The following is a 6,411-nucleotide window of genomic DNA, read 5'->3' as shown; positions in this document are numbered from 1 at the left end:
AAGACAGTAATTTAACCTGGTTGCAGGAAGGATCTTAAAGATTACCTGAGCCCCACCCAAGAACAGATCATCCAAAGGAAATGCCTAGCATTCCAACCGCTGTAGATAGGATCACCCTCCAGCACACACTCACCAGGACCCCCTAGACAAATGTCAGCCAATCAGGGGTCCTGAACCTTAGAAATCCTTCACCTCGGGGGCTGGAGAGATGGCTCAGCGCTTAAGAGCAGTGGCTGTTCTTCCCGAGGTCCTGAGGTCAGTACCCGGTAACCTTATGTTGGCTCACTACCACCCATGATGAGATCTGGTGCCCTCTTCTGGCCTGCAGGCAGACATACAGGCAGAACACTGCATACATAATAAATAAATATTAAAAAAAAATCCCTTACCTTCACCTTTACTACTATAAATAAATAAAAAAATAATAAACACAAAAAAGTTTTCAAACAAAAAAAAACCCAACTCTAACTGAGCTCTGGGCTCTCCAGTTATTCCAATACATTGGACATGCAGAGAAACCGAGTTTGCAAACTTATATAAAATGAAGGCTCTTTGCTTTTGCATACGGGACTCGGTCTCCTTGTTGGTTTTGGGGGGACTTTGTGGATCTGGGCATCACAGGTATCATCACATAGTCCTGGGTGGCTTGGAACTTGCTCTGTAGACCAGGTTGGCACTGAAATCAGATTGTCAGCCTCTGCCTCTGAGTACTGTGAAAACAGATATATACCTTCATGTCCCAGTTAAAATCAAAATAAAAAGACTTTTTCCCCCTTTGGTTTTTTGAGATTTTTTTTCTTTTGTTTACAGGACTGAGTACTGAACTCAGAGCCCAAATGCTCTACAAAGGTTTATTATAAAGGTTTAATTTGCTTGTTTGCTTTGAGACAGGTCTCTATAATAGGCAACATTCTCATAAAGGAACAGAACTAATAGAATGAACATGTATAGATTAAAAGGGATTTATTAGAGTGGCCTACAGATTGTGGTCCTGTTAGTACAGTAATGGCTCTTTCTCTGTGTAGTGATATTTTGTTTCTGTTTTAAAAAAATAAAGCTTGCCTGAAAATCAGTGTGCAGAGCTGAGCCATTAGAAGGCCGACTAAAAGCAGTGGCACTCACCTTTAATCCCAGCACTCAAGAGCCAGAGCCTGAGGGACCTCTGTTATTTCAAGGTCACCCTGGGCTTCCCAAGATAGAAGCAGTCTGAAACAGAAACAGAGCTCACACAAAGGTGATCCCAGCAGTTGGGATCACACGCCTTTAATTCCAGCACTAGGGGGTTGGAGACGAGAGTGCTATGGTTGGGTGGAGAGGGACAGAAGGTGGAAGGAGACAGGAGCTCAGGCTAGTCTGAGGCTTGGTGGGGACCGATGCAGTCTGAGGTTTGCTGGAGACCCTTCGGTCTGAACACTGGTAGAGGTAAAAGAACTCTCTAGTGGCTGGCCTCTCCGCTTCTCTCATCTTCAGCATTAACTAACCCCTATTCTGACTCTGGGTTTTTATTATTATTATTTTTTTTTTAAATATTTATTTATTTATTATGTATACAATATTCTTTTTGCGTGAAGGCCAGAAGAGGGCACCAGATCTCATTACAGATGGTTGTGAGCCACCATGTGGTTGCTGGGAATTGAACTCAGGACCTTTGGAAGAGCAGGCAATGCTCTTAACCGCTGAGCCATCTCTCCAGCCCCCCTGGGTTTTTATTATTAAGACCAACTAGAATTCATGCTACCTCCCTGAAAGACCAAGAATCCATGAAACTGAATGCCTTAGTGTGAGAGCTAAAGTTACATTTTAAGTTTTAATTACTATGCCTAAGAGATTTATGAAATAAAATGCTTCTGATCTGTAAGGCCCTGGCCCTGAACAGATAACGCCTGAAATGCTGGAGGCTGTGGTTTATGGGAGATAACACGCCCCGTGTTTTTCATTTCTCTAAACAAGTTTGCTTGACCCATCTGCACCAAAGTGCTCGATCAGCCAGGCGATGGTGGCGCACGCCTTTAATCCCAGCACTTGGGAGGCAGAGGCAGGCGGCGGATCTCTGTGAGTTCGAGACCAGCCTGGTCTACAGAGCTAGTTCCAGGACAGGCTCCAAAGCCACAGAGAAACTCTGCCTCGAAAAAAAAAAAAAAAAAAGCAAACCAAAGTGCTCGATCACGTGTGGGCAGGAGGTTCACAGGATGGAGGTGTATCAGGATGTCTGCTGTGGGCGGGAGGTTCACAGGATGAAGGTATATCAGGATGTCCGCTTGCCCCAGCAATGGACCTGATGGGAAATGCAATGAATTATGGGTTTTCCTCCTTAAGCTGCTACAAACTGTGATTCCAGGCCATTTCCCATGAACCTGGGTGTGGAGTCCATCCATCTGGACAGTATTTAATTAAAACTTGCATCCAATTTGGCTTCAAACTGTGGTGGTAGTCTTATTCTCGATTGGTGGGATTAACATTAGCAGGCTCAGTCTGGGGCTAGAGTCTCAGGGAGGTCCTAGAAGAGTTTGCTGGTCTTCAGTGCACCATGGAATTCCTAAGAGGTTTTTGTTTTAACATAATTTCTTTATTGATTCTTTAGGAATTTCACATCATTTACCCCAATTCCACTCATTTCTCAGTCCCCCTATATCTGCCTTTCACCCATTGCTGCATCCACCCAAAAGAAAATTTAAAAAAAAATCAAATTAAACCAAACCAAACAAACAAAAACAAAAAAATCCTCTTTGCCAGGCCATGTGGCACACACCTTTAATCCCACCACTTGGGAGGCAGAGGCAGGCGGATCTCTGTGAGCTCGAGGCCAGCCTGGTCTACAAGAGCTAGTTTCAGGTCAGCTAGGACTGTTACAGAGAGAAACCCTGTCTCGAATAAGCAAAACAAAACAACAAAACAAACAAGCAAACAAAAACCTCTTGCTCCTCCTCCTTTCCCCGACTCTCCCACAGCTCTCCTTTCGTCTTAGTGATGCTGGGAGCCTTAGCGGCTCACTCAGTATACTCTCATCCATTCAGTTTGATTTGGCAAACGTTCACTGCAGTGAGTCATTGGTCTCATGGGAAGCCTCTGGTTCCTGGTACACCATCACCACGGGACCTTTCCCAAGGCTCTTGACTATCCTGCTGTTGCCAAAGTCATGAAGATCCTTCCAGTATCATTCCCCAGGACCAGTCCCTTCACGAGCTCCAGCGGGTTATACGTGGGGTAGATGTTAGGGTGGGCCTGGGTGGCAGCCGAGTTGGTCAGTCCTAGTCTCTGGGGCGTGCCCTCACCTAAAGTGTCCCACCACACCCAGATTGATTAGTCATTTATCAAGGATGAGAAGATTTAGGAAGAAGGGAAAAATAAGCAGGAGGATGATGGCTAACTCTACTGAACAGAGACCAGTGCCTCCATCATTCACTTTTGGCCAGAGCCACCGTGAGGCATCTGTGGAGAACTTCAGATGACCACAGCGATGATGTTTGTGGGGTTGCTCTTAATGGTAGCTCTTACCTTAAGGTGGTAAGAGCAATATGGAGTCAGAATGTAAAAAAGAGAAGCGGTAATACACTTAGTAAGGGCATATAAGAAAACGTTGGGACTTCCTCCAAAGATAATGGCTGGTTATCAGTCCCAAGCACACACAGACAGAAGAGCATCTCCACCACTACAAATAGGTTTGTTTTTTTTTTTTTTTTGGTTTTTCGAGACAGGGTTTCCCTGTGGCTTTGGAGCCTGTCCTGGAACTAGCTCTGTAGACCAGGCTGGTCTCGAACTCACAGAGATCCGCCTGCCTCTGCCTCCCGAGTGCTGGGATTAAAGGCGTGCGCCACCACCGCCCGGCCTTACAAATAGGTTTGTTAAGAGATCTTCCGAATATTCTCACGCGAGACTTGCCAGGGGAGTGGACTCACTGCAGTGAAGTTTGCTTCTATCCAACTGTTACCAAGATATGTTTTTAATTAATTAATTTATCATTCATTCATTTATTTATGAGACAGAGTCCCTGTGTAACTCTGACTGTCCTGAAACTCACTATGTAGATCAGGATTGCCTTGAACTCAGAGATCCACCTGTCTTTGCCTCCCTTGTGCTGGGATTAAAGGCATGATTGAAATCCTGTTAAGAGACATTTTCAAGCCGGGCAATGGTGGTGCACGCCTTTAATCCCAGCACTCGGGAGGCAGAGGCAGGCGGATCTCTGTGAGTTCAAGATCAGCCTGGTGGTCTACAGAGCGAGTTCCAGGACAGACTCCAAAGCCACAGAGAAACCCTGTCTCAAAAAACCAAAAAAAAAAAAAAAAAAAAAAAAAAGACATTTTCAAAATTTTTGCTAGTGTCCACTATCCCAATAAAAGAAATTACAATATACTCATGCCCAGGATCCAGAGCTGTGTTCCTCCCCACTCTGCAACAGTCGGTTAGAATTACCATCACACACATTTTTCCTTCCCACAGTAGTCTATGTATTTCTCCACCATGCAGGAGCACATTAGACAGGCATGGGAGAGATGGGTGCAGTTTTCTAACAATCTTGTTTATATCACAGCTGTTTACTTGGGGTGCTCTTTGCTAATGGCTTTTAGATGATTTGCTTCCCCCTTGCTAACATTAGTGACTGATTCCAGTTTCTCATTATTTCAGTCATGCTTTTTCCTCTTACAACGCTGGTGAGAGAGTCAGAGATATGACAGAAGGGATATAAACATTAAATGTATGGGGAAAAATCATGCAATCTAGTCTAACAGTTTTTAAAAGACTTTTTCCATGGAGCTGGAGTTACAGATGGTTGTGAACTGTAGGCACTGGGACCTGAACAGCAAGTGCTCGCAGGGCGGTGGTGGTGCACGCCTTTAATCCCAGCACTCGGGAGGCAGAGGCAGGTGGATCTCTGGGAGTTTGAGGCTAGCCTGGTCTACAAGAGCTAGTTCCAGGACAGGAACCAAAAGCTATGGAGAAACCCTGTCTCGAAAAGAAAAATAAATAAAAGAACAGCAAATGCTCTTAACTGCTGAGTCACCTCACTAGCTCCTATATAAAACTATATATTAGTTTTTCGAGACAGGGTTTCTCTATGTAGCCCTGGTTGTCCTGGAACTAGCTCTGTAGGTCAGGCTGGTTTCAAACTCACAATGCCTGCCTCTTTGCCTCCTGAGCACTGGGATTAAAGGTGCGCACCGCCGCCACCACCACCTGGCCCCTATTCTAACATATATTCCTTTTTTTGAGGGTTAATGAACATCTACTTCTGAGTTCAGACACAGATGATCTACCCTAGTTGCACGGCATTCTTTGGGTTTTCTATTTCAGGCTATTCCTCCTCCTTTCTGAGGAGCTATCACTCCCTCTTCACAGTATTTTGCTTACATGTGACTCCCAGACTCAAGTTTGAACGCTTGACCAGGAGTGGCACTATTAGGAGGCATGGCCTTGTTGGTGTAGGTGTGCCACTAGAAGGTGGGCTTTGAGGTCTCAGAAGCTCAAGCCACCCCCGATATAGCATTCACTTCCTGCTTTCGGTTGATGCAGGATGCTCAGCTCAGCTCCAGAACTCTCCAGCACCATGCCTGCCTGCCCATCGTCATGCCAAGAATGGACTGGACCACTGAAACTATAAGCGAGCCACTTCAGTGAAATGTTTTCTTTGTAAGAGTTGCCATGGTCGGGGGCTGGAGAGATGGCTCAGTGGTTAAGAGCATTGCCTGCTCTTCTAAAGGTCCTGAGTTCAATTCCCGACAACCACATGGTGGCTCACAACCATCTGTAATGAGGTCTGGTGCCCTCTTCTGGCCTGCAGACATACACACAGACAGAATATTGTATACATAATAAATAAATAAATATTTAAAAAAAAAAAAGAGTTGCCATGGTCATGGTGGTTCTTCACAGCAACAGAACCCCTAGGCCAGCCCCGAACAGCTTCCCTAGAACACGTATTCTCACAGTTCTCCTACTGTTGCTCAGAATAGTCACACCTGTTACAGCCTTTGTTCACTTCCGATTCCCCGTCCCTCCTCTCCTGTGAAAGCTCATGGGGCAGTCTTCTTTCTGGTTCTATTAACCAATGTATTCCTGACACCAAGAATAAAGTGTGTGTCCTGCAAATCCTTTTAGTTGTTGGAAGAAAAGGTATGCAAGCAGATGAGCCATGCACAGGCTGCAGGTGGAGGACACTGTGTCCTCCACAGCTGTCAAGAGCAGTTCTTAGCCTTTAATCCCAGCACTCGGGAGGCAGAGGCAGACGGATCTCTGGGAGTTCGAGGCCAGCCTGGTCTACAATAGCTAGTTCCGGGACGGGCACCAAAGCTACAGAGAAACCCAGTCTCGAAAAACCAAAAAAAAAAAAAAAAAAAAAAGGAAAAAAGAGCACTTCTCCCTCAGAGTCTCGAAAACTCACAGAATAAGGGGCGGGGGGATGGAAATTTATTT

This window comes from Microtus oregoni, unplaced genomic scaffold (genome assembly GCF_018167655.1).
Source record: "Microtus oregoni isolate MIOR12 unplaced genomic scaffold, Mior012 000020F_ref0000438, whole genome shotgun sequence".
Taxonomy (NCBI): domain Eukaryota; kingdom Metazoa; phylum Chordata; class Mammalia; order Rodentia; family Cricetidae; genus Microtus; species Microtus oregoni.
This window is presented reverse-complemented; position numbering follows the sequence as displayed.